Here is a 16621-nt window from a genome sequence, read left to right as displayed (position 1 = left end):
GTGGGCCGTACGTTAGACAGAGATACTGTAGCGTCTACCAGTGGGCCGTACGTTAGACAGAGATACTGTAGCGTCTACCAGTGGGCCGTACGTTAGACAGAGATACTGTAGCGTCTACCAGTGGGCCGTATGTTAGACAGAGATACTGTAGCGTCTACCAGTGGGCCGTATGTTAGACAGAGATACTGTAGCGTCTACCAGTGGGCCGTATGTTAGACAGAGATACTGTAGCGTCTACCAGTGGGCCGTATGTTAGACAGAGATACTATAGCGTCTACCAGTGGGCCGTATGTTAGACAGGGGAGAGAGGGGAGGGAGAGGAAGGAGGGAGAGAGGGGAGGGAGAGGAGGGAGGGAGAGAGGGGAGGGAGAGGAGGGAGGGAGAGGGAGGGAGGGGAGAGAGAGGGGAGGGAGAGAGAGGGGATGGAGAGTGGGGAGGGAGAGCGAGGGGAGGGGAGGGGAGGGAGGGAGAGAGCGAGGTGAGGGAGAGAGAGAGGGGATGGAGAGTGGGGAGGGAGAGAGGGGAGTGAGGGAGAGAGGGGAGAGAGCGAGAGGGGTTGGAGAGTGGGGAGGGAGAGAGAGGGGAGGGAGAGTGGGGAGAGAGAGAGAGGCGGGGGAGGGAGAGAGGGGAGGGAGAGCTAGCATGTGACAGAGTGTGACTTCCAAATCCAGACTAAATCTGTGTGCAAACTCTGTTGTGTTGTGCATGCCTGGATACGTATGTACGTACATAGGCATCACATTGATGATAACAGTAGTGCGTGTGTAACCTCCCAGTTCTTCCCTATGAAGACAGCAGACAGCAGGCACCACAGAGATCCTATCATTCATTGATTCATCATAGTGAGCAGTTCCTGTGATTTGTTGCGGCTCCTACAGACCAAGGCTCGTAGGGAAGGCTACCTCCTTACTTCATTCTGATTCTAGACGTAATTCTATGGCAGGCAGGTACACAGTTTGTCTCACTGGGTTACACGTGCGTATTAGTACGTCACACGTTGGTGACATAAACAGTGTCTGCTGCTTTCCCTCCCTGTGTAGAACGAACATGGCGGTACTGGCAGTCAGGGGCTAGGGTGATAGCAGCAGGAGGACCTGATTTCTTCTTCTCTTCTCTGTCCTTCTGTCTGTCCAGATAGTAGAAGGCTCCGATGAGGAAGAGGCCAGAGGAGGAGACGGTCACACTGCAGGCGTAGAACACATAAGAGTACTGGCCTGTGTTGTCCACCAACATGCCTGGAAGAGAGGCACATGAAGACACGCACAGCGTTAGGAAAGACTTGGGTAACACTTTATTCGAAGGGTACCTACGTTACGATGTCATAACACGTTCATAACCCACACAAAACAGTTCATAAGCAGTACATAAGCATTTCCTAGAAGGCTTGTATCAACAACCACATGTGATGCTATAACAGCCAGAGAACAGCTATATTTAAGCGTGGCAGTGTGTGTCCTCACAGCACGTTCATCTGAACTGGATCCTAGTTCAGCACAGCTCTGCCACAGGGCTAGTAGGCTACCACCAGGCGTTGACATTTGAGTTGCCATGGCGCTGGAAACCAGAGACCATGGGTACACTAGGCCACTCCCTCCTCCAGTCAGTCTGCCCCGCCCTCTGCCCTGAACACACATGCCAACACACACGCAAGTACATTCTTGCATGCATACATACTCTCTCTCTCTCTCTCCTGCCTAGGGTTATGTCTTTGGGCAGTGACTCCTGGAACAGGACAGAGCCATTCCCTGTCGACCCAGATATTGCTACCCGCCTGACACAAGCACGCGCACACACACAGACACAAACACACACACAGTGGAAAACAGAGCACATGACCCAGTCACATCCCCAGCTATGACATGGGAATCCAGCGGACGGAACATTCCATTTCCCCGTGTGACAAAACTCATACCCTCCTCAGTCCTCACATAACATAACACGTTTATACTGGCCATAACTTGACAAGAACCTTAACATCTATGTCTATATGAGTCACTGTGTCCAACACCACCACCTGTTGTTATGCTGGCCACCTACTGACCAACAATGATACAATTAGACTGTAAATAACTTGACATGCGGTAGGGGAAGTCATTGATTCTGTACAACAGACAAAGAATACACACATAGGATTTGAACATTAGATGCCATAGACTAGAAGACCATACTGTACCAAACATATTGTATGGGGAAATTCTCACACTGACATACAGTGAAAAGGACAAAGATACGTGCACACACACACTCACCACTGGTGTACCACACACCCCCACAGCCCCCGCAGTGTGGCATAGCCCGCGGAACCCCGCTCTGGGGGCCCCAAACCCCCCAAAAATACAAATTGGGATTGCCCCCCTCCCCACTCCCCAGATAGCATATGAACATGTCATAAAAGCCATGGCAAAAATGTTTTGAATTAAAGGAAATTCGCTGTAAAACTGCAAATGTTTATCTTTGGCTCATTGCAAAATGTGTAGAAGTACACCACTGACACGCACAATACACAGTACCTGCGAGCGGCGGTCCAATCAGCAGTGTTCCACTCTCTAACATACTGATGAGACCCAGGGCAGAGGAGAACCGGCTCATCTCCACCGTTTCCATCAGTACCGTGAAGAGCAGAGAGCCAATCACAGACATGGACAGACCAAAGATCACCACGTACGTCAGGAGCACGGGGAAGGTGGCAGCCGCACCACAGATACTGTTACTCAGCCCGTTGACCAGGAGGGCTACTGCAAACACATACACAAAACAGCCACTGCCCCTGAGAGGAGGAGGAGGAGGAGGAGGAGGAAGAGGAGGAAGAGGAAGAGGAGGAGGAGGAGGAAGAGGAAGAGGAAGAGGAAGAGGAGGAGGAAGAGGAGGAGGAGGAAGAAGAGGAGGAGGAGGAGGAAGAGGAGGAGGAAGAGGAAGAGGAGACCAATTTATTATCCTTATTTTTTTTTAGATCACCTAATTTTTATTAAATGTTTTCTTGCTTGGGATTCGAACCAGCAACCCTCTGGTCCGGTTGCTGACCCACGCCTAACCTCTAACATCCAGGCTACAGTACCTGAAGCGCGGCAGGCCGAAGAAGACAGCCGCCACGGGTCTCACAGCAATGTTGACCAGGCCCAGTGTGGCCATCAGCAGCGCGGCTCGGTCCGGTTCCATACCATGGGCTGTAGCATAGGGCACCAGGTAGACCAGGGGAACTACAAACCCCAACATCATCCACGTCACCCCCAGGGCATAGGCACGGTAACGAGGGTTACTGACCAACAGGTCAAAGGCCATGTGTCTCCGTAGGAACACCACAAGGTCACTGAGTGCTGTCCTAAGTCTTGCCTTAAGCCCCTCCTTCTCCTGTTGGAGAGGACCTTTGATTGGTTGCTTGCTGAGCCCCTGGGCGGCCTTGTTAATGAGTGTCCTCGGGGCCCCTCTGTGTTTGTCCCCCAGGGGCCTCATGACGGCCCCACACACGCAGCAGTTCAACAGCAGCCCTCCCAGGACCAGGAAGCTGCCTCTCCAGCCAAACTGGCCCAGCAGGAAGTTGGCCAGCAGGGGTAAGGTGCTGAGGCCCAGGGCCGTGCCAGTGGACGACAGGGCATTGGCGAACGCCCGCCGCCTCAAAAAGTAGTGCCCCATCATGGTCACAGAGGGCTGGAAGGACAGGCAGAACCCCAACCCTGTATGTGGAGGAGAGAGGAGGACAGAGGTACTGATGAGGATGATTCATAATGCCTCATAGAAAGATAAGTCTTATATTAGGGGGTTTATAGTGTGTGTGTGTGTGTGTGTGTGTGTGTGTGAGTGTCTTTAACTATACTTGTGGGGACCAGAAGTCCAGTAGGGGGACCAGAAGTCCCCACAAGAATAGTAAACGGACAAAAATGTGACCAACTGGGGACATTTTGTTAGTCCCCACAAGGCCAAATGCTATTTCTAGGGGGTTTAGGGTTAAGGTTAGAATTAGTGTTAGGGTTAGAATTAGGTTTGGGGTTAGGAGCTAGGAGGTTAGGTTAGGGAAGGTTAGGTTAGGTTAGGGAAAATAGGATTTTGAATGGGACTGAATTGTGTGTCCCCACAAGGTAAGTTGTACAAGACCGTGTGTGTGTGTTTTCCCTCTGACCTGCGATGATGCTGGTGATGTAGAGTTCTGTGATGGTTCTGGCCAGCGCGCTGACCACCATGCCTAGTCCACTCAGAACCCCTCCCACCATCACCGTTACCCGGCAACCAAAGCGTTCCACGAGCACGCTGCATAGTGGACCTGGAGAGAGGAGAACAATGTTCAATCATAATACAACAACACACAGACAGGGGCCGCACACACACACTCACACACACACACACACTCACACACACACACACACACACACACACACACACACACACACACACACACACACACACACACACACACACTCACACTCACACACACACACACTCACTCACACTCACACACACACTCACACACACTCACACACTCACACACACACACACACACACACACACACACACACTCACACTCACACTCACACTCACACTCACACACACACTCACACACTCACTCACACTCACACACACACACTCACACACACACACTCACACACACACACTCACACACACTCACTCACACTCACACTCACACACACAAACACACACACACACACTCACACACACACACACACTCACACTCACACACACACTCACACACACACTCACACAAACACTCACACACACACACTCACACTCACACACACACACACACACACACACTCACACTCACACACACACACACACACACACACTCACCAAAAACATACAATGTACTGATTAGCATATCAGATCACCCTAATTAGCATCATCAATGCATTATCACTGAACATGGAACAATAGTCTGCAAAAAGAGGACAGGAAGCTGTTCCTTTCCACTAAAACACAGCTGCTGAAACCCACTCTGTAAAGTCGTTCAGCAGACACTTCCTCCCAATGCTGGGAACGTCTGGTGGACCAAAGCATTAAAATAAAAATCAGTTCACTCCCCCGTCGGCCAGACTTGTTAGTTGGTGTTCTAGGCTTATGTATAAACGCTAAGCGCAATTAGCCTGGGAAAAGGTCACGAGGTTACCCACACTGTGACGGGTGGCTATGTCTGCAGGCTCTTACAATAATGTGCTCAGATACAAATTATCTGACTGATCATCTTCCAGCTCTTAAATCCAACTATCCAAGACAGGCCAAAGCTTACAGGAGAACCTATCAGGCTAATTGATTGAAATGAACATGAAATTCAGAGTACTGAGAACTCTTGGTACTGTCTTTGATGTGGGAATAATGAGTCCATTCTTTGAGCTGTCTCATCTGTGTTCTGTGTCATGATAATGTCTGCTCCAGTCATGTGGTCTAGTCAGATCTCTGTCATGATAATGTCTGCTTAAGTCATATGGTGTAGTCAGATCTCTGTAACGGTAATGTCCTCCATCCCTACCTCCATCCACCCTCCATCTCTCCATCTCTTCCTCCATCTCTTCATCTGTCCCTACAACCATCCCTCCATCACCCTGTCCCTCCCTCCTTCCCACTGTCCCTCCCTCCCTCCCTCCCTCCCTCCCTCCCCCCCTGTCCCTCCCTCCATCTCTCCCTCTGTCTCCTCCAGATTCATCTGGTTAAAACCAACCCTGTCCACTGTAAAATCCTTGCAGCTTTGAATATCCCAATATCTCGCACCAGTCTGACACACAGGCACTGCAGTCATTAACCCAATATGATACATGATGCTTGTTCCCATCAGTTGATAACTAAAAGCACTGCTAGAACACATACTTACATTTGAGTCATTTAGCAGACTCTCTTATCCAGAGCAACTTACAGTAGTGAGTGCATACGTTTTCTACTTGTCTCCCGTGGGAATCAAACCCACAACGCTGGCGTTGCAAGCACCATGCTCTACCAACTGAGCCACACATGTTTGACCTTTGACATCTAGAAATGAAGAACACTGACGTCACGCAACAATACTTACATGAATTCATAATTTACAGTGATGACACTGTAAATGGAGGTCTAATATCGATGGATCAACTGGAGGTCTAATACTGATGGATCAACTGGAGATCTAATATAGATGGATCAACTGGAGATATATTACCGATGGATCAACTGGAGATCTAATACCGATGGATCAACTGGAGATATAATGCCGATGGATCAACTGGAGATCTAATACCGATGGATCAACTGGAGATCTAATATCGATGGATCAACTGGAGATCTAATATCGATGGATCAACTGGAGATCTAATATCGATGGATCAACTGGAGATCTAATATCGATGGATCAATTGGAGATCTAATATCGATGGATCAACTGGAGATCTAATATCGATGGTCTACGGTCCAGAAGGAGTAAAAGGCTTACTGTAAATAAGGAAGGACGCTGTGGTTCACACTATCATACCACTATCATACCACTTCAGTGAATCACCAGTTAATGTTCCTCTTGGCTTTAGTTCTCCTCAGTAGAAAGAGAAAGAGAGAGGGAGGGAGGGAGGGTGATATAAAGAGGAGGAATTGGAGAGAGGGAGGGAGGGAGGGTGATATAAAGAGGAGGAATGGGAGAGAGGGAGGGTCAGGGTGATATAAAGAGGAGGAATGGGAGAGAGGGAGGGAGGGGTGATATAAAGAGGAGGAATGGGAGAGAGGGAGGGAGGGTGATATAAAGAGGAGGAATGGGAGAGAGGGAGGGAGGGTGATATAAAGAGGAGGAATGGGAGAGAGAGAGGGAGGGTCAGGGTGATATAAAGAGGAGGAATGGGAGAGAGGGAGGGTCAGGGTGATATAAAGAGGAGGAATGGGAGAGAGGGAGGGTCAGGGTGATATAAAGAGGAGGAATGGGAGAGAGGGAGGGTCAGGGTGATATAAAGAGGAGGAATGGGAGAGAGGGAGGGTCAGGGTGATATAAAGAGGAGGAATGGGAGAGAGGGAGGGTCAGGGTGATATAAAGAGGAGGAATGGGAGAGAGGGAGGGAGGGAGGGTGATATAAAGAGGAGGAATGGGAGAGAGGGAGGGTCAGGGTGATATAAAGAGGAGGAATGGGAGAGAGGGAGGGTCAGGGGTGATATAAAGAGGAGGAATGGGAGAGAGGGAGGGTCAGGGTGATATAAAGAGGAGGAATGGGAGAGAGGGAGGGAGGGTGATATAAAGAGGAGGAATGGGAGAGAGGGAGGGAGGGAGGGTGATATAAAGAGGAGGAATGGGAGAGAGGGAGGGTCAGGGTGATATAAAGAGGAGGAATGGGAGAGAGGGAGGGTGATATAAAGAGGAGGAATGGGAGAGAGGGATGGAGGGTGATATAAAGGGGAGGAATGGGAGAGAGGGAGGGTCAGGGTGATATAAAGAGGAGGAATGGGAGAGAGGGAGGGAGGGAAGGTGATATAAAGAGGAGGAATGGGAGAGAGGGAGGGTCAGGGTGATATAAAGAGGAGGAATGGGAGAGAGGGAGGGAGGGTGATATAAAGAGGAGGAATGGGAGAGAGGGAGGGTCAGGGTGATATAAAGAGGAGGAATGGGAGAGAGGGAGGGTCAGGGTGATATAAAGAGGAGGAATGGGAGAGAGGGAGGGTCAGGGTGATATAAAGAGGAGGAATGGGAGAGAGGGAGGGTCAGGGTGAAAGATGGATAAATAAACACTGGGCCACCAGAACAATGGACTACTGGTCCTGTCTGTCCCGTCTGGCCCTGAGCTACCACCCTGTAATAACAAACAGAGGCTGAGTCACACACACGCAAACACACACATACCGAGCTGCGTCTGAACCTGGGCCGTTCTCTCTCTCACACACACACACACACCTGCAGGGGGTATGCACCACACACACACACACACACACACACACACACACAGGGCCTGAACAGAGACAGCATCCGCAGTGTTACCAGAACTCTTCACCTAACCTCTCACCCTTACTGTAAACACACAGCCTGCAAGGAAACACCCTTACTCCCTCAGTGTGTCCAGGGTGTGTGTGTGTGTGTGTGTGTGTGTTTGTGTGTGTATGCGTGTTTGTGTCCAGTGTGTGTGTGTGTGTGTGTGTGTGGTACATCTGAACCTGGGCCGTTCTCACAGTCGCTGGGTCACGGAAAGAGACAAACACAGCGTTACCAGAACTCTTCACCCTAACCCCTCACCTTTACTGTAAACCTACCGAGAGACAGCAACCTGTAGAGTTACCAGAACTCTTCACCCTAACCCCTCCCCTTTACTGTAAACCTACAGAGAGACAGCAACCTGTAGAGTTACCAGAACTCTTCACCCTAACCCCTCCCCTTTACTGTAAACCTACAGAGAGACAGCAACCTGTAGAGTTACCAGAACTCTACACCCTAACCCCTCCCCTTTACTGTAAACCTACAGAGAGACAGCAACCTGTAGAGTTACCAGAACTCTTCACCCTAACCCCTCACATTTTCTGTAAACCTACAGAGAGACAGCAACCTGTAGATACCAGAACTCTACACCCTAACCCCTCACCTTTACTGTAAACCTACAGAGAGACAGCAACCTGTAGAGTTACCAGAACTCTACACCTTAACCCCTCCCCTTTACTGTAAACCTACAGAGAGACAGCAACCTGTAGATACCAGAACTCTACACCCTAACCCCTCACCTTTACTGTAAACCTACAGAGAGACAGCAACCTGTAGAGTTACCAGAACTCTACACCCTAACCCCTCACCTTTACTGTAAACCTACAGAGAGACAGCAACCTGTAGAGTTACCAGAACTCTACACCCTAACCCCTCACCTTTACTGTAAACCTACAGAGAGACAGCAACCTGTAGAGTTACCAGAACTCTACACCCTAACCCCTCACCTTTACTGTAAACCTACAGAGAGACAGCAACCTGTAGCGTTACCAGAACTCTTCACCCTAACCCCTCACATTTACTGTAAACCTACAGAGAGACAGCAACCTGTAGAGTTACCAGAACTCTACACCCTAACCCCTCCCCTTTACTGTAAACCTACAGAGAGACAGCAACCTGTAGAGTTACCAGAACTCTTCACCCTAACCCCTCACATTTTCTGTAAACCTACAGAGAGACAGCAACCTGTAGATACCAGAACTCTACACCCTAACCCCTCACCTTTACTGTAAACCTACAGAGAGACAGCAACCTGTAGAGTTACCAGAACTCTACACCTTAACCCCCTCCCCCTTTACTGTAAACCTACAGAGAGACAGCAACCTGTAGATACCAGAACTCTACACCCTAACCCCTCACCTTTACTGTAAACCTACAGAGAGACAGCAACCTGTAGAGTTACCAGAACTCTACACCCTAACCCCCTCACCTTTACTGTAAACCTACAGAGAGACAGCAACCTGTAGATACCAGAACTCTACACCCTAACCCCTCACCTTTACTGTAAACCTACAGAGAGACAGCAACCTGTAGAGTTACCAGAACTCTACACCCTAACCCCTCACCTTTACTGTAAACCTACAGAGAGACAGCAACCTGTAGCGTTACCAGAACTCTTCACCCCTAACCCCTCACATTTACTGTAAACCTACAGAGAGACAGCAACCTGTAGAGTTACCAGAACTCTACACCCTAACCCCTCCCCTTTACTGTAAACCTACAGAGAGACAGCAACCTGTAGAGTTACCAGAACTCTACACCCTAACCCCTCACCTTTACTGTAAACCTACAGAGAGACAGCAACCTGTAGAGTTACCAGAACTCTTCACCCTAACCCCTCACCTTTACTGTAAACCTACAGAGAGACAGCAACCTGTGGAGTTACCAGAACTCTTCACCCTAACCCCTCACATTTACTGTAAACCTACAGAGAGACAGCAACCTGTAGAGTTACCAGAACTATTCACCCTAACCCCTCACCTTTACTGTAAACCTACCGAGAGACAGCAACCTGTAGAGTTACCAGAACTCTTCACCCTAACCCCTCACCTTTACTGTAAACCTACAGAGAGACAGCAACCTGTAGAGTTACCAGAACTCTACACCCTAACCCCTCACCTTTACTGTAAACCTACCGAGAGACAGCAACCTGTAGAGTTACCAGAACTCTTCACCCTAACCCCTCACCTTTACTGTAAACCTACAGAGAGACAGCAACCTGTAGAGTTACCAGAACTCTTCACCCTAACCCCTCACCTTTACTGTAAACCTACAGAGAGACAGCAACCTGTAGAGTTACCAGAACTCTACACCCTAACCCCTCACCTTTACTGTAAACCTACAGAGAGACAGCAACATGTAGAGTTACCAGAACTCTTCACCCTAACCCCTCACCTTTACTGTAAACCTACAGAGAGACAGCAACCTGTAGAGTTACCAGAACTCTTCACCCTAACCCCTCACCTTTACTGTAAACCTACAGAGAGACAGCAACCTGTGGAGTTACCAGAACTCTTCACCCTAACCCCTCACCTTTACTGTAAACCTACAGAGAGACAGCAACCTGTGGAGTTACCAGAACTCTTCACCCTAACCCCTCCCCTTTACTGTAAACCTACAGAGAGACAGCAACCTGTAGAGTTACCAGAACTCTACACCCTAACCCCTCCCCTTTACTGTAAACCTACAGAGAGACAGCAACCTGTAGAGTTACCAGAACTCTTCACCCTAACCCCTCACCTTTACTGTAAACCTACAGAGAGACAGCAACCTGTAGATACCAGAACTCTACACCCTAACCCCTCACCTTTACTGTAAACCTACAGAGAGACAGCAACCTGTAGAGTTACCAGAACTCTTCACTCTAACCCCTCACCTTTACTGTAAGCATACAGCTTGCAAGAAAACACCCCCTAATACTCCATCTGTGTGTGTGTCCAGTGGGTGTGTGTGTGTGTATTTCTGTGTCAACATACGTTGAAGTGAAAGATAAAACTAAATGAATCATTAATCTGTAGTACTGTTTCATTGCAACATACTGTTATGTATTGAAAGTAGGCCTACTTCAATCAGCCGAATAAAGACACTACAATAAATGTGTACATCCTACAATGACAACGTCAGTTAGTGTGTGTGTGTGAGAGAGAGAGAGACAGAGAGACAGAGAGACAGAGAGACTGACAGAGAGAGAGAGAGAGAGAGAGAGAGAGAGAGAGAGAGAGAGAGAGAGAGAGAGAGAGAGAGAGAGAGAGAGAGAGAGAGAGAGAGAGAGAGAGAGAGAGAGAGAGAGAGAGAGAGAGAGAGAGAGAGAGAGAGAGAGAGAGAGAGAGAGAGAGAGAGAGAGACAGTGAGAGAGAGAGAGAGAGAGACAGATGGTGAGAGAGAGAGACACATGGATGGTGAGAGAGAGAGAGAGACAGAGAGAGAGAGAGAGAGAGACAGAGAGACAGAGAGACTGACAGAGAGAGAGAGACTGACATAGTGAGAGAGAGAGAGACTGACATAGTGAGAGAGAGAGAGACTGACAGAGAGAGAGAGAGAGACTGACAGAGAGAGAGCGAGAGAGAGAGAGAGAGAGAGAGAGAGAGAGACAGACAGACAGACAGATAGACAGACAGAGAGACAGAGACAGAGAGACTGACAGAGAGAGAGAGAGACTGACATAGTGAGAGAGAGACTGACAGAGAGAGAGACTGACAGAGAGAGAGAGAGAGAGAGAGAGAGAGAGAGAGAGAGAGAGAGAGAGAGAGAGAGAGGAGCGAGAGAGACAGAGAGTGATAGTGTGTGCATGTTCAATCATGCAACAATGCCTCAATGTACAATGACAGAAGCATCCTCACCGCCAGCGTGCAGCACAGCAGTCATGATAGCAGGCACCCAGGATGTTTCTGTGTTGCTGGAGCTGAACTCAGCCTGTAGCTCTGTGTAAAAGATACCAATACAGGAGGGGAAGGCCAGCGTTAGAGCCAGGACCAGGATGGTAGCTACCAGCACCACCCAGCCCCAGCCTCCATCCGGGGCCACCTGTTGGGCATACTCCTTCTCAGATAGCCCAGACCCTGCTTCTCCAGTTGGGCCATTGTGGGGTGTTGACCCAGTAGGGTGTTGGTAGTGGAGGGAACCCTTCTCTTCCTCCTCCTCTTCCGCATTTTCTTCCTGCTTCTCAGAGTCACTGTCCGTGCTCCTCCTCACAGTACTGTGGTTCACCCCGGTCCACCCCTGAGACGTCCGTGTCTCTACCACATCCTCTGTCCCCCCGAATCCCTCTGCCCTTACCTCTGACCCCCCGGATCCCTCTGCCCTTACCTCTGACCCCCCGGATCCCTCTGCCCTTACCTCTGACCCCCCGGATCCCTCTGCCCTTACCTCTGACCCCCCGGATCCCTCTGCCCTTACCTCTGACCCCCCGGATCCCTCTGCCCTTACCTCTGACCCCCCGGATCCCTCTGCCCTTACCTCTGACCCCCTGGACCCCTCTGCCCTTACCTCTGACCCCCCGGATCCCTCTGCCCTTACCTCTGACCCCCCGGATCCCTCTGCCCTTACCTCTGACCCCCTGGACCCCTCTGCCCTAACCTCGGACCCCCCGTACACCTCTGCCCTAGCCTCGGGTCCCTCAGGCCCCTGGGGGGCCTCTCCTCCACTACCCCTCCTCAGCAGGACTGTGTCCCCCTGGGTCTGGCTCTGTCTGGTCCTCTGGGTCCTGTGGGTCTGGCTCTGTCTGGTCCTCTGGGTCCTGTGGGTCTGGCTCTGTCTGCCCTCCACCTCCACCCCCTCTGTCATCCTGCCTGGATGGCTGTGGACTGAGGCTTCTGCTAGATCAGCTTCCTGTGTGGAGGATGACAGTGAGAGGAGGGATAGAGGGAGAGAGGGATAGATTAGATGGAGGGAGGGAGCGAGAGAGAGAGAGAGAGAGAGAGAGAGAGAGAGAGAGAGAGAGAGAGAGAGAGAGAGAGAGAGAGAGAGAGAGAGAGAGAGAGAGAGAGAGAGAGAGAGAGAGATGTTGTTAGTTACTCTGAGGCAGCAGCTGCCCTGGCTGGCTGTGGTATTGGCACTGTGTCTAAACAGCCACTGATAATTGATTCAGAGGGACAGAGCAAAGCATGACAGCCTCACTGGGTGAAGTTATATTTTAAATGGATTAGCATGAGTAAATGTTTTTCATAAATACCCTAAAGAGGCTTTTAGATAGAGCCTGTGTACCAATGCATAAAGCGTGTATAAAAAAAATCCATCTTTCTCAGTCTCAACTCACATTCATCACCAAATTAGCCTAACAGACTACCTATCCTATAAATGGTAAATAGGCTAATAACATGGATGCATAGTCTATTGCTATAGCTGTAATAAAGTAATATGCAATTGTACATTTAAATAGATTTGAACAGATAAGCAATCTAAATACATGTCCTGTGGCACTCACATTGATTATAAAATAAATGCATAAAGGCTGTAGCCTATCCTACACAAATCCCGTTGGTTTTCCAACCTGGAGAGTCCCTGGTCAGCCCGTCAAAACCCGGCGAGACATCTTATCATTATCATTTCGATGAAGTCAGTGGGTGTTAGCATACTTAATTTCCCATAAATACGATTATATCACTTTTCACAATTACCCTTAATCGCGCAGCATCACCAATGTTTTACCGGTGTCCATGTCTGGGCGACAACACAGAATGCTTTATCTGTATAGAATTATCTTCAAGTAGCGCGCAGTACCATAGGATGTGTGTGCAGACAGAAAACATATGCTCTCAATTGGGTGGCGTTGCGTCAACTCGAAGTTCTTTCAAAAACGCTGTCAAATCAAATCCTGGTGAACACGGGAAGATTCAATCGCCTCCCTTGTTCTCAATTTTCATTTGCCGGTCTGCCTGGCTGAGAGCCATCAACCACACTCAACACTGGACAGGACAAACCTCCCCGGCACCCATATTATCCAACCAGCTAGCCTACAGACGAGCCGTCAACGGTAATCCCCCTTTGTCATTATTGTAATCCCCAGGACTCGTATTCACTTAATCTAAACTCCTTCATAATAAATACAGAATTATCAAGATTAGGTTTACCGTATAAGGCACGATAGAGAACAGTCTGTGCTATTCCTTCAGGCTGTCTATAGTATAGTTTCTCGTCAGAGGTGCCTTGCGAATTTGTCTCCATGGGAACAGAACAGCCCGGGTTTCTGGTTTGCACCTGCAGCTCTACAGGATATCTGACCGCAATAAATCTAAGATAATGTAACAATCATTGACCATTTTGGAAACTAGCATAAATCCTTTTATGCAATATACTGCAATAGGCCTAGGCTAAATAATGATATTAACATTGTCAGATGACATTTGCCAGAGCCTGTCCCCCCCCCATGATACAATAACATTATAATAATTAGGCCTTTATAGGCCACAAAAAAACTATAAACCCAATATGCTGGATATTGGCGGGAACTGGAACATGCTGTCGTACACGTCGATCCAGAGCATCCCAAACATCCACAATGGGTGTCTGGAGTCTTTGACAATTTTAAGGGCCTTCCTCTGACACCGCCTGGTATAGAGGTCCTGGATGGCAGGAAGCTTGGCCCCAGTGATGTACTGGGCCGTATGCATTACCCTCTGTAGTGCCTTGAGGTCAGAGGCCGAGCAGTTGCCATACCAGGCGGTGACGCAACCAGTCAGGATGCTCTCGATTGTGCAACTGTATAACTTTTTGAGGATCTGAGGACCCATGCCAAATCTTTTCAGTCTCCTGAGGGGGAATAGGCTTTGTCGTGCCCTCTTCACGACTGTCTTGGTGTGTCTGGACCATGATAGTTTGTTGGTGATGTGGACACCAAGGAACTTGAAGCTCTCAACCTGTTTCACTACAGCCCCGTCAATGAGAATGGGGGCGTGCTCAGTCCTCTTTTTTTCACGTTGAGGGAGAGGTTGTTATCCTGGCACCACACGGCCAGGTCTCTGACCTCCTCCCTATAGGCTGTCTCATCGTTGTCGGTGATCAGGCCTACCATTGTTGTGTCATCGGCAAACTTAATGATGGTGTCGGAGTCGTGCCTGGCCATGCAGTCATGGGTGAACAGGGAGTACAGGAGGGGACTGAGCACGCACCCCTGAGGGGCCCCCGTGTTGAGGATCAGCGTGGCAGATGTGTTGTTCCCTACCCTTACCACCTGGGGGCGGCCCGTCAGGAAGTCCAGGATCCAGTTGCAGAGGGAGGTATTTAGTCCCAGGGTCCTTAGCTTAGTGATGAGCTTTGAGGGCAATATGGTGTTGAACGCTGAGCTGTAGTCAATGTACAGCATTCTGACTTAGGTGTTCCTCTTGTCCAGGTGGGAAAGGGCAGTGTGGAGTGCAAAAGAGATTGCATCATCTGTGGATCTGTTGGGGCAGTATGCAAATTGGAGTGGGTCTAGGGTTTCTGGGATAATGGTGTTGATGTGAGCCATGACCAGCCTTTCAAAGCACTTCATGGCTACAGACGTGAGTGCTACGGGTCGGTAGTCATTTAGGCAGGTTATCTTAGTGTTCTTGGGCACAGGGACTATGGTGGTCTGCTTGAAACATGTTGGTATTACAGACTCAGTCAGGGACATGTTGAAAATGTCAGTGAAGACACTTGCCTGTTGGTCAGCGCATGCTTGGAGTATACGTCCTGGTAATCCGTCTGGCCCTGCGGCCTTGTGAATGTCGACCTGCTTAAATGTCTTACTCACATCGGCTATGGAGAGCGTGATCACATAGTTATCCGGAACAGCTGATGCTCTCATGCATGCTTCAGTGATGCTTGCCTCGAAGCGAGCATAGAAGTGATTTAGCTTGTCTGGTAGGCTTGTGTCACTGGGAAACTCGCGGCTGTGCTTCCCTTTGTAGTCTGTAATAGTTTTCAAGCCCTGCCACATCTGACAAGCATCGGAGCCGGTGTAGTACGATTCAATCTTAGTCCTGTATTAACTCTTTGCCTGTATGATGGTTAGTCGGAGGGCATGGAGGGATTTCTTATAGGCGTCCGGGTTAGAGTACCGCTCCTTGAAAGTGGCAGCTCTACCCTTTAGCTCAGTGCGGATGTTGCCTGTAATCCATGGCTTCTGATTGGGGTATGTACGTACGGTCACTGTGGGGACGACGTCTTCGATGCACTTATTGATGAAGCCAGTGACTGATGTGGTGTACTCCTCAATGCTATCAGAAGAATCCCAGAACACATTCCAGTCTGTGCTAGCAAAACAGTCCTGTAGCTTAGCATCTGCATCATCTGATCACTTCCTTATTAACCGTCACTGGTGCTTCCTGCTTTAGTTTTAGCTTATAAGCAGGAATCAGGAGGATAGAGTTATGGTCAGATTTGCCAAATGGAGGGCGAGGGAGAGCTTTGTATGTGTCTCTGTGTGTGGAGTAAAGGTGGTCTAGAGTTTATTTTCCTCTGGTTGCACATTTAACATGCTGGTAGAAATTAGGGAGAACGGATCAAAGTTTCCCTGCATTAAAGTCCCCAGCCACTAGGAGCGCTGCCTCTGGATGAGCGTTTTCCTGTTTACTTATGGCTTTATACAGCTCATTGAGTGCAATCTTAGTGCCAGCATTGGTTTGTGGTGGTAAATAGACAGCTACGAAAAATATAGGTGAAAACTCTCTTGGTAAATAGTGTGGTCTATAGCTTATCATGAGATACTCTACCTCAGGCGAGCAAAACCTTAGTATTAAATGTTAT

At 49.2% G+C, this 16621-nt stretch overlaps 1 pseudogene; it reads right to left on the bottom strand.

Annotated features, from left to right (window-relative positions):
- Window positions 1-600: 600 nt before the first annotated feature.
- Window positions 601-12162, bottom strand: LOC121551037 (annotated as a pseudogene).
- Between the last annotated feature and the right edge of the window lie 4459 nt (window positions 12163-16621).

Source organism: Coregonus clupeaformis, chromosome 35, assembly GCF_020615455.1.
Source record: "Coregonus clupeaformis isolate EN_2021a chromosome 35, ASM2061545v1, whole genome shotgun sequence".
In the NCBI taxonomy this organism is placed as follows: domain Eukaryota; kingdom Metazoa; phylum Chordata; class Actinopteri; order Salmoniformes; family Salmonidae; genus Coregonus; species Coregonus clupeaformis.
The sequence above is the reverse complement of the archived record's forward strand: the minus strand, read 5'-3'. Positions and strand labels throughout refer to the sequence as shown.